Raw genomic sequence first — 12,177 nt, forward strand, 5'->3', positions numbered from 1 at the left:
TCATACAGAATAGTTTCACTGCCCTAAAAATCCCTGTTCATCCCTCTCTCCCCTGTCAACCACTGAAGATTTCTTTATTATTAACTTCAAATCTTTAAACATGTCCTGGTCCTGGATGTGCTGTGGGAGTTAAGGAGGGCTGTGATCAGACTTTGGCCTAAGAAGTGAATGGGAGGGGGGGAGTGGTCCTCACTCCTGTGAGTGGAGCCAGGAGTGGAGGATAATGATGCCCATTGGAACTGTGATCTCAGGGAGGTCACATGCAGCAGAGACAATAGTGGGAGACTGGGACGAGAGGACCAGAATGGAGAAAAGCAAGATGACAGTTCCCAAGCCCTGGTGACATAATCCTGGGAAACTCAGAACTGGGGAGATTTGAGGAAAGGAGACTTAGAGCAAGTTTTTATGAAAACTTAACCAGTTGCATCAAAATCATGTGTTGAGCAATCCTACCTTTCCCTACAGATTTTTGATAGCATCTTTTAAATTAGTTAAATTTTGTACATTAAAATTTACATCTAATGTGTCTCTTCTTTTCAACTGACTTGTCAGTTCTAGAATCAGTACCACACTGTTTTACATCTTATAACTTTAAAATATATTTTAATGCCTGATAGGGCTAGTGTTCCCTCATTGCTTTTATTTTGTCAAAATTTTCTTCAGTATACTTACACATTTATTTTATTTATTTAAAAAATATTTATTTATTTAGGCTGCACTGGGTCTTAGTTGCGGCACGCAGGATCTTCACTGCGGCATGCGGACTTCATAGTTGCGACATGCGGACTTCATAGTTGCGGCATGCGAACTCTTAGTTGTGGCATGCAAACTCTTAGTTGCGGCATGCATGAGGGATGTAGTTCCCCAACCAGGGATCGAACCTGGGACCCCTGCAGTTGGAGCACGGAGTCCTACCCCCTGGACCACCAGGGAAGTCCCTTATACATTTATTTTTGCCCGTGAACTTTAGAACTGCTTTGTTAAGTTTCAAAAGAATGCCCCTTGATATTTTAATTATAATTGGGGATGAATTGGTGTCTTTAAAATATTTAGTTTTCCTTTTTACAAACCACTGGACCATGTTCGTCAATTGAATATGAGCAGTTTTGAAACTAAGGTTCTAACTGGAGGATTTTGAAACTAAGGTTCTAACTCTTGGAAGTCTACGTGACAAGGAAGGGTAAGCAAATGGAAAAATTTAGAAGAAACAGTTTTCTCTCTATCATATTTTTCTTGTATAGCACTGAATTCTCAGATAGCATGCCCTCCTCTGCTTAATGCTTTTCTCACAGCCATCCTCTCTTCCCTCCCTATCAGATCCCTCAACACACATGATGGGGGAAGGAAAGGAAACCTAAGTAAAGATAGCTCTTGTTAATTACAAAAACGTCACTGAGTTCAATGAGGCAAGTAAAGGCTAAACACTTAGTTCTTCATGGTATGCAGCATTATGTCCCCCAGATTGATGCCATTATCTGAAGGCAGAAGCTTGTCATGAAGCTGTCAGGTCTCTTGGGTCTGTCATGGTCATGATCACAGATGTTGAGAATCATCCTATTGTTGGTGGGAGTCTGGAATGTAGCCCTGCCTATATCTGCTATGGCTATCGTTCTGCCATGGAGAATGGAAGCTCTGCCCCTGAGTTGGAGGATGAGAATTATTGCTGGTACAACTGTTAGCATCCAGACTTAGATTTCTTCTTTCCTTTGAGATAGATGGTGACAAATGGTGTTCTGTGAGATAGTGTAGCTTTGTGGGTTACTCCATTGTCGTGAAACACGTGCCTTCTTTATACCTGTCTTCTCTCCATTTTTCCTTATCTTTTCTCCATATAATTCTAATGAATATTAATGGTTCCTAGTTACATTTTTTTTTTTTGATCATAGACTTTCTGGCCCTTAAGGAACGCTAGATTGCCCAGTATTACTAAGGAACCTCTAGCCTCTTTGCTAGCAGTTGATGAGACTTTGATTATTGTATGAAGTTTCAGTTGCCTTGATCAAGGAAACAGACAGAGGGATACACACGCCCTCTGTAGAAGAGGTAGGGTGGTACCCTAACAAAGAAGAGACTTCTGGAAAAGGGGCATAAACCTGATTCTGCCTACCCAGGAAAGGAGACAAGTACTTAAGTTATCTCGGTGTTGGGCATGAGACATAGACGTGAAAGAAGAGTCCAGCGTAGCTCTAATCAAGGTGGCATGTGGTACCTGCCACACCATGAGAAGAGGATAGAGAATAGCTAGGAAGAGCTAGTCAGCTCCAGCTCCTGTAACCTGAGCCCAGCTAGCTTAGATGCAGCTTTGTTTCCATCACTTAGGGAGACTGACAAGGAAAAAGCACACTGCACCATCTCTGATTTGAAAATCATTGACCCTTTCTGCCTGCCAAGAAACTTTGTTTTGGAGGGGCATTACAGGTAGAAGTCAGGAAGCAGCTTGGGAAAGGGTTTCAGGCTAATATTCACATGACTCTGCCTAGAAAGTTATAAGCAAATCGTATACTAGACACAATATACGCTTATGCGTACACAATATACCCCCAAAGCAATCTTTTCTTCTGTTGGCTCAGTACTGTGACTCTTAGTTATAGCTTTGGATTTTTACTGTGTTCTTTGATAATAATAGCTGACATCAGTTAATACTTCAAAATCTTCACAGCCATCCAGTAAGTTCGCTTCTATAGTAGGATCTTCTCTGTCCATATAGAGAAAGAAATGCACAATGAGGTGAGTCAGCTTGTGGTCTCGTGGGGTGTGAGTGGTAGAGTGAGGATTTGCAGCCAGTCTCTTTGACCCCAGAGCCCTCACTCTTAACCTCCCCAGTCCTACCTTTCTTAATCTGTCCCATGTGAACCTGTGTGTTTTGTAGATCTCTCTTGGGGCAAGGCAGAGGGAAACGGCCATTATTGGAGTTCTTAGTGTTTACATTCTTGCTTCTCTCCCTGAGCTGTCTATCCACTCCCCCAGCTCCAAAAGAATGTCCTTTAAGATTGAACAGGCTGCAGATTCCAGCCTTATTCAACGCATTGCATCCGTTCTCTGCTTTGCTGTTTGATGTGCAGATCTGGACAATGGCTGCAGGCTGAGGTGACATCTCATTCTCCTGGAGATGTGAGGGTGCTGAGGCTTGACGTCTTTTTTGCCACCCTGAAAAGTATTTGAAAGCGGGGGAAGAAGAAGGCTGACTGATTGCTGAGAACCTTAGATTAATGAGTGTGAGTGAGGGCTGCAGGGAGCACAGGGAAATTCAGGCACGGGCTCTTTTCCATCAATTTCACCTTCTCCTGGGTTTTAAGACCCTTAAGTAAATAGAACATACCCACTATCTATAAAAAATGACAGAAGAACAATTTTCCATGATGTCAGGGACCTCCATTCCATTTTTTTTTCTAGTTGTGGTAAAATATACATAATATTTACCATTTTAAACATTTTTAAGTGTACAATTTGGTGGTATTAAGTACATGCGCAATGTTCTGCAACCATCACCAACATCCATCTCTAGAGTTTTTCATCATCCCAGAAACAGTAAGTTCCCATTCCCTCCTCCCACCCAGACACCGGTAATCTCTGTTCTACTTTCTGTCTTTTTGAATTTGCCCATTCTAGGTTCTGAGATAAGTGGATTTACCTAATATTTGTCCTTTTGTACCTGACATTTAACTTAATGTCTTCAATGTTCACCCATGTTGTAGCACGTGTCACAATGTCATTCCTTTTTAAGGCTGAATAACATTCCATTGTATATATCACATTTTGTTTATCCATTCATCTGTTGATGGACATTTGGGTTGTTTCTATCTTTTGGCTATGGTAAATAATACTGCTGTGAACACTGCTGTCTGTTTGAGTCCCTTCTTTCAATTCTTTTAGGTACATACCTACAAGTGGAATTGCTGGATCATATAGTAATTCTGTGTTTAGTTTTCTGAGTAACAGCCAAAGTGTTTTCCATAGTGGCTGCACCAGTTTATAGTCCTATCAGCAAAGTGTAAGGGGTCCACTTTCTCCACATCCTCACCAACACTTGTTATTTCCACTTTTTACTTTATTTTATTTTTATTAATTTTAGTTAATTTATTTTGGTTTGTTAAATTTTTTTATTGGAGTATCGCTGATTTACAATGTTTGTTTTGTTTTGTTTTTATAATGGCCATCCTAATAGGTGTGAAGTGGTATCTCACTGCGGTTTTGATTTGCATTTCCCTCATGGCTAGTGATGTTGAGCACGTGTTCATGTCCTTTTCATTGACCCTTTGTATACCTTTCTGAAGAAATGTCTAGTCGAGTCCTTTGTTCATTTTTAAATTGGGGTTTTTTGTTTTTGTTTTTGAGCAGCAGGAATTCTTTGTATATTCTGGATATTAATTACTTATCTGATACATGATTTGCAAATATTTTTCCCATTCTGTGGGTTTCCTTTTCACTTTCTTGATAGTGATACACAAAAGCTTTTAATTTTGATGAAGTCTAATTCATCTATTTTTGCTGCCTGTGCTTCCGGTATCATATCCAATAAATCATTGCCAAATGCAATGTCGCGAAACTTTTATCCCATGTTTGCTTCTAAGAGTTTTATTGTTTTAGTTCTTTGTTCCATTTTGAGTTAATTTTTGTATATGGTTTAAGGTAAGAACCCAAATTTATTCTTTTACATGTGGATATCCAGTTTTCCTAGCACTATTTGTTGAAAAGGCTGACCTTTCCCCATTGAATGGTCTTGACACCTTTGTGGAAAATCAACTAACCACATATACAAGGCTTTCCATTCTATTTTTGAGCATCAGTTGGCTTGGAAGAATGTCTCTGATAGTGCTGAAAAAATTATTACCTGGAGCAGCAAGCGTATTTTCTTGGGTAAATATTATTTTTTCAGTCTGTTTACTCTGAATGAGAAGATCTCTAACATACTTTTATCAATTTGTTATTGATATTTATTTGTTGATGGTATTATCATTTTCCGCTTCAATTCTTTATCACCCGGCAAGGTGAACTGTGACTTCTTCACTAAATAATCCTGAAATTTTCGGATGAGCACTTGGGAAGGTCTAGGATTTTTGGAAGGCTGTGACCTTGGACTGTGGCAGAGAAGGAGGCATTGAGCAGCTAACATCTTGGTCTGTTGGGAGTTGGTAGCAAGTGGCGCTGCTGGAAGTGTAATATCTATGACATTGCACCAATATATGCCTTTATTCCTTGGGGGCATATTTTGGGCATCTGAAAACCGATGTTTATTATACTTTAAAGTTTTCAAATTGTTTACACAAATGATGTCTTATATGGTTTTCATGATCACCCTATGAAGTAAGCCAGTTAGATCTATCTATCCATTTATAGCTCTACATGTATGTATGTATGTATGCATCTATCTATTATCTATCTATCTATTAAATCACGCCCAAAGCTCACAGCCAGTCAGTGGAGGACCTGGAACATGAGTTCTGACCTCTGACCCTGAGGTTTCTCTTTTACAGTACACGGCCAGAATATGGCACCTGCTCTTCTAAATTAAATTGTTTCTAGAAATGAATTAGACAGTCTTCTCCCTCCTGGTTATGGAAAAATGAGTGTCAGGCAGAATGATAAAGATGTACCCTAAGTGTGATATTTCTCAGTACATTCCCTTTACAAGTGGCAGGTCAAGAGCTACCTGAAAAAAACTTCAGCCAGAGAGAAGGAAAGACCTCTGGCTCTGACCTTCTCCTCGCGAGGAGAATTCTGGTTTTACAGGGAGATGGCAGGAAGTGGGACGATCATTCTCATGAATCATATCACATGCTGAAGGCAGAAGGTTCCCCACTGAGAACAACTGTCTCATCTCCCAGATGAATAAACCAGGGTCCAGGGAAGAAAATGATTTCCTCCTGGGCAAGCTGCTAGATAAAGGCAGAGTTGGCACTAGTGCCCGCCCTCCTGGTCCTACTCCAGAGCCTTCCCTGGGGTACACTCCTGTTTCGTAGTTACCTCCTCTGGCTCCTCATTTCTGCCAATGGGCTGTCATTATTTTTAGATACAAGTATGACTCCCCAGTCATCTTGAATAAAAAATATGAACCTAGACTAGTTCACAGAATTGTCCTGAATCTTATTTTCCATAAAGGGAAATGATTTAAATCTTGGGCAGAGTAAGTTTAATGCAAATAGAAGAAAAAAAACTGCCTTATATGACAGGCTATCTACTGTGATTAATACAATAAGTAATTATTAAATAAAGAACTAATAAAATAATATACTATGAAAATCAGAAGGAATCCGAGAAAACATAATTTACTGACTAATCACCTAATTGATACATTTGTTTTTATTATTCCTTGGACAATTTTTTGAGTGTTAGTATGTGCCAAGCATGGTGATTGGTGCTGTGGATACCCAGTGATGAGCAAAACTTTGTCCACGTCCTCTGCTTCCACCAAAAGCCCTTTTTTTTAAGATGCAGACATCCACAAGAGGCCAATGGAATGAGCTGCTGCTTCATGAGTGAAGCCAGAACCAACATGGGTGTTGAGCGTACGGGTCAGTTTTCCTCAGGATTCTGAGGCCTGAGGTTGATTTATCTATTGGTCAACTGGCTCTACTGCTCAGAGGTTTCCTACTCCCTATGGTGGGAGGAACTGCTCTTCTGGAAGCTTCTGTTTGCTGTTCATCTGAGGGCACCTTTAAGGATGGGTCACACAGTTAGGGAGGGTGGGTGATATAGATACCTTGAATGAGGAACCGGGGCCAGGGAGCCTCAGTTATCAGACAGCAGTCAGTTCAGCCTCTGGAAGAGATTCACCCACATTTGTTCGTAGCATCCAGACTCTTCCTGTTAAGCCTCACCTACCCTTAGTGAGGGTAGGGATTGGTAGTGAAGTGGGATGGTAGTGAGAACTGGATGGGAAAGAGCCAAGTTACAGTTATAGCTAAAGTGTGGGCCTCTTCAGGCAGTTATATGGGCAGAGGGACCGTGTCATCAGCCTAGGCCTGGAAGGGACACCGAGATTTCATCACATCTATTCCAAGGCCTCTAAACAGGATTGCATTACCAACCATACACCCCATCCCCAGGAGGAAGCTGTCTGCTCTTTCTAAAAATATCTTGAGATTTCATTAACACATTGTCCCTTTTAATATACACCACTCTCTTACTACCACCGGAGGGAAGGTGGTTGTTTTTGTTTTTGTTTTCCTTTTGTCTAATCTGATTCCTTACAGCTGCAGTTTATTCTGTTTTTCCTTGTAGTTCAGCAGCTCTAAAGAGACACTCCCCAGCCACCCATGCAGCATTCCTTTGTGGCAGACAATGGCACTTGTGAAATGCCACATGCGTTAGAAGCAGGCACGGATTGTCTGAGGAGCCTGTGCAATGGAAACCCCAATTGAAATCGCACATAATCACTAGCATTCTGTCTACTTCAAGGGCCTGGAAGAGGGGGGAGTAAGAAAGAGCCTGAGCGTCATTTTCCGACAGGCACAGGGAGCTATAAATACGGGCACAGCCACAGTGACAGTGCACGTGGATGGGAGCTGCGTGGCTGCAGGCGAGCTCGGCCTGGGCCAGCCCCCGGCTCATCTTCGGCAGAACTGGGTGTTGGAGTATTGACTTTGTATCAGAGGAGTCTGAGGCCCCTGTTTCCATGCTGCACGCTTGGTTCCAGGAAGGGACAGTAGACTCTGCCAAGACGACAGAGACTGGGGCTGGTCACGTGGCTGTTCACGTGGCCGATGTGGCTTGGTTCTGGGCTTGGCTAGGGCTCGTTGGGGGAATTCCGAGGGGTCTCCATGACTTGATACTGTTTTGCTCTGCAGCAGCCTCTTTCATATAATCAGAGGGCTGGGAAAGAAACTTGGAAACGCATGTGCTGGCTGCGAGGAAACAGAGGCATCAAGAGAGAGAGTCACACAAAGTCACGGAGAGATAAGGGTTATCAAGGATTATTTGATTGTTCGCAAGAGAAACCCACTGGGACAAGGTTAGGGTTAAGGCGAGGCCAAGGCCTCAGGGCAGGAAGTGCAAAAGGGCTTCAGAAGAGACTGGAGCCTGGATCTTAAAACCTTTAGAAACTGAGATTTCCCATTCCCATTCTCTCTCCTTCTCTGCCCAGCCTGGGTCAGCCTTCCTCCCTCATCCAGTTAACTGTTATTAGCGGGGCAGATATACAACCAGGGTCAGAGCTGGGCTTTGTGGGCCTGAGGTTTATGTTAACTGGGGAACCTAATTTAAGAATTGATATAAAACCACCAATACAAAATGAGGTACAAAAGTGATTATTTATTTAAAGTGAGAAACCCCCCAAAGTTATTGGAATCTTGAAAACGTCCATCCCTTTCTTCTGAGATATGCTTCAGCAGTGGAAGAGAAATGCTTGCACAGAAATGCATTTCACCTTGAACTCTACAGTCTCCAGCACTAGTAGGGGCACAGACAAGTGAGGGGCTCTGGAGTTTAAGCTTCTCCAGCTCCCTGGGAAGTTCACTTCATTTAGTGGTGATAGTGGAGCCAATGTTCTGAGAAGTGAGAGTGGGTAGGACAGGGATATTGGCGAATGTGTCAATTACTGTAAGACAGCTGGGCCTGGAACAGGTTTCCACTCCTTTTCCTGTGCTTTTTCACTACACTGGGCTGCGCACTGAGCACTCAAGTGCAAACTGAAATAGGAATTTGGGGTTGGGTTTGGGAGGAGAGATGATAATTCCGTCTCCTTTCATCTGATGCTCCTGTTTGTTTCTCAGATTGTTTCGAGGGGTGAGGGATCTGTTTATTGGGCTCACCTGAGATTCCAATGGTTGGATTGGCATCGTTCTAGAAGCCTGGCTTCATGAAATAAATAATAATGAAAATGATTTTGCTGTGGATGGTAATTCAGCCATCCTCTCAAACCAATCCGTTTAATAGAATCAAAGGATTTAGAGCTGAAATGGAAAAGATGTATTTGTCTAACCCTCCCCTCCCCCATTTTATTCATGGGGAAACTGAGACCCGCCCCACCACCACCACCAAGAGGTGAAAAGACTAGTCCAAGCTATCCTAAAAGCCGGTGGCAGCCAGGGGCTAATGGAGACCATTCCTGATCCGCTGCTGCCTTTTATGACTGTTCACAGCAGCTTTTTCCGTGGGTCTGGAACAGCTGTGAGGACATCCGGGAAATGAGAATCCACTTGAAATGCCAACAAGTGGCCAGGCCTTCACTGCATGTTTCTAAGGGGCTCAGAGAGTCGCGGCCTTCCTCAGAGACAGTCAAAGGAGTTGGCCCAGCTCCGAGAGCTGCCTGCGGAAGCTAGGTCTCTGAGGCTTTCGTCCCTGGCTCAGCTCACCCACCCGAGATGGGAGCAGCTGAGAAATCTTCCTGTGGCCCTCGTACGCGTCCTTGGGACAGGAGCACGCAGCCATCCTTGCTGCTTGCAGTCAGGCCCTGTCAGCAGAAGAGCAGCGCTCGTGGCTCCCTTGTGAGACACAAATCCAAGCACGCACCGGTTTCATTTTCCTAATGACAGCATTTCTGGTCTTCCCATAGCACTGATCAGTTGCCTCTAGAGTATCACGTGCTTCAAAATAGTGCCCCTCACCTTTGTTTCTGGGGGGAGCAGGCAGTTCAGGAATCTTATCCAAGTTGATGCCAACCCTTTCCTTTGGCTTCTCTGCGGTACACCAGATTTTTGTTTGTTTGTTGCTTTTTTGGTTTTGTTTTTTTTGTGTTTTTTTTGAGGAAGCCTTCTTGTCTGTCCTTATCTCTTCGCAGAATCCTGTGTACATGTTTGACTTATTTACCAGCTGTTAGCGGAGCCTGTAGTGCAGGAACCTGTAGTGTAGGACACTGGGCAGAATCCATTGCAATGGGTTGGCCAGAGGGTAGAGATGTCCTTTGTAGGTCAGTCCTGACTTTCCTCCACAACCAGTGGCCTTGGGGTCACTTTGTCTCTCCACCAGTTTAGGGGTCTCACTTGTAAAAGTGGAATAGAAATGGCAGGGCCAGAGTATACAGTTGGCAGTCTGTCTACTGTGCAGTTTCTTGAGTGGGAGTGGCAGTGACCTAAACTGTGATGTGTACAGAGTTGTGTAACGCGCACCTGCGCACTCATACAAAACGGCCCTGGCAGTGGCCCAGTTGGTATCAGAATTTTTTCTTTCTTTCTTTTGTTTAACATCTTTATTGGAGTATAATTGCTTTACAGTGGTGTATTAGTTTCTGCTGTATAACAAAGTGAATCAGCTATACATATACATATACCCCCATATCTCCTCCCTCTTGCGTCTCCCTCCCACCCTCCCTATCCCACCCCTGTAGGTGGTCACAAAGCACCAAGCTGATCTCCCTGTGCTACGTGGTTGCTTCCCACTACCTATCTATTTTACATTTGGTAGTATATATAAGTCCATGCTGGTATTAGAATTCTAAATGCAAAATTTTGCCAAGAGCTCTCACTCCAGCCAAGGAAACCCAGGATCCCCACTAGCCAGGCCAGTGGAGTAAAGGTTAAGAGCCAGGGATCTGGATCAGAGACTCCAGGTTTGAACTGAAGCTCTGCCACTTCTCAGCAATGGGTCTTCGGACAAATAAAATATAGTAAATGTTCAATAAATGTTAGCTAGTTCATCATTCCTGCTCTTACTGCTCTAGTAATCTTGTCTTCATCAGGAGCTGACCCCACCTTTGTGGCTCTGGTTCTCCCTCCGGATGTAGTTGCACATTTCTGGCTCTGAGATGCATCTCCCGACTTTAGTCCCCTTCCACCTCAGCTTGTCCTTAGTTATCTGACACAGGACATCTGAATTCCTTTTCATAAAACTCATCACCAACCTTCTCTGTAGCTGCCTACTGTCTTTTCATGGAAAAGTATTTTAACAGCATTTTGAATGATAAATCCAGACATGAACCAGCCGTTGAGTCTTCATGAAGAAATGGACCAAATCTAAAATATCTCACAAGGAATCCACTCATTGGTACGACCAGCCAAGGTGTCTGAGTGGTGAAACTCGGCCAAAGGTCCCCTGGGAGTTTTTTGCTTGTCTTTTGGTGAGGTTGGTAGATAGGGCCTACTCCAAATATTTCTGAGTCTGTTGTTTGATGCTATTTTGAGTTCTCTCACATGTGGGAATTTATACCTATTCTTAGCTCTTGCATGAGCACCCAGGGGTATTTGGAAATGTTTTCGCTGGACCAACTGCAGTATATTAACAAATCCTTGCACGTGCTTTCCAAAGTACTTAGATCCGGCTGACTCTTCAGCTCAGTTCCCGTTCCCTGCATAACCTCCAGCCTAGGCTGTGCTGAACACACCTTTGCGGAAAACGTTGACCAAAGAACAAATCCAGTTCAACATCACCAGATCCCACAGACAGCGGCAGGCCTCTGTTAGTGGGTAAACCTCACAAATAAAATGTGGATGCCAGAAAGGGGGCTCTCAGAAAAGGTTTAACTGGAGGAATAGAGCAGACATGTACATGATTAAAAGCATTGCCTAGAGTTTCTGAGCAATGTAGATTTTTTTTACGCAAAGCCTGGTCCTTCTGTTAAAGGATATCTCTTATCAAGCAGCACAGTGGGGCTTCCCTGGTGGCGCAGTGGTTGGGAGTCCGCCTGCCGATGCAGGGGACACGGGTTCGTGCCCCGGTCCGGGAAGATCCCACGTGCCGCGGAGCGGCTGGGCCCGTGAACCATGGCCGCTGAGCCTGCGCGTCCGGAGCCTGTGCTCTGCAACGGGAGAGGCCACAGCAGTGAGAGGCCCGCGTACCGCAAAAAAACAAAAACAAAAGGAGCACAGTGGCAGTGGGTCTGACAGCCTTATGCCTGAGCACGAGCAAAAGCATCTGAGGCTCAAACCCCACTCGCTCTTCTTTTCCAGCTGATCAAACAAAACCTTCTGACTCAGCATGATCCCAGGTTCAGGAAAGGAGAAGCAATTGCCCACCCAGGGGACAGGGAGGGTGGGCGCTGTCTTGCAGTGATGCTCTCCATGCTACAAGAATGCTCTCTGACGCTCCCAAACCCGAGAAGTTTCAGCCCAAATTAAGGGCTTTGTTAGCAACAGGTTGCCAAAGCTTTCCCTCCTTTTATTTCTTCTGTCCACTTGCAGCAAGCTACACAAAAGGAAACTTTCTCTCCCTGTGCCCACAGATTCCTGTCTCAAAAAGCCTTTCCAAGAAATAATCCAGTTCTGTCTCAAGTGTAAGGGCTTTCATTCTCAGTCCTTTGTATTG

General features: G+C 43.8%; 1 non-coding gene across 1 annotated transcript; it reads right to left on the reverse strand.

Annotated features, from left to right (window-relative positions):
* Positions 1-860: 860 nt before the first annotated feature.
* TRNAW-CCA (transfer RNA tryptophan (anticodon CCA)) lies at positions 861-933 on the reverse strand. Its single transcript has one exon. It is a non-coding gene; the product is annotated as a tRNA-Trp (tRNA).
* Between the last annotated feature and the right edge of the window lie 11,244 nt (positions 934-12,177).

Source organism: Neophocaena asiaeorientalis, unplaced genomic scaffold, assembly GCF_003031525.2.
Source record: "Neophocaena asiaeorientalis asiaeorientalis breed wild unplaced genomic scaffold, Neophocaena_asiaeorientalis_V1.1 scaffold14, whole genome shotgun sequence".
Classification (NCBI taxonomy): Eukaryota; Metazoa; Chordata; class Mammalia; order Artiodactyla; family Phocoenidae; genus Neophocaena; species Neophocaena asiaeorientalis.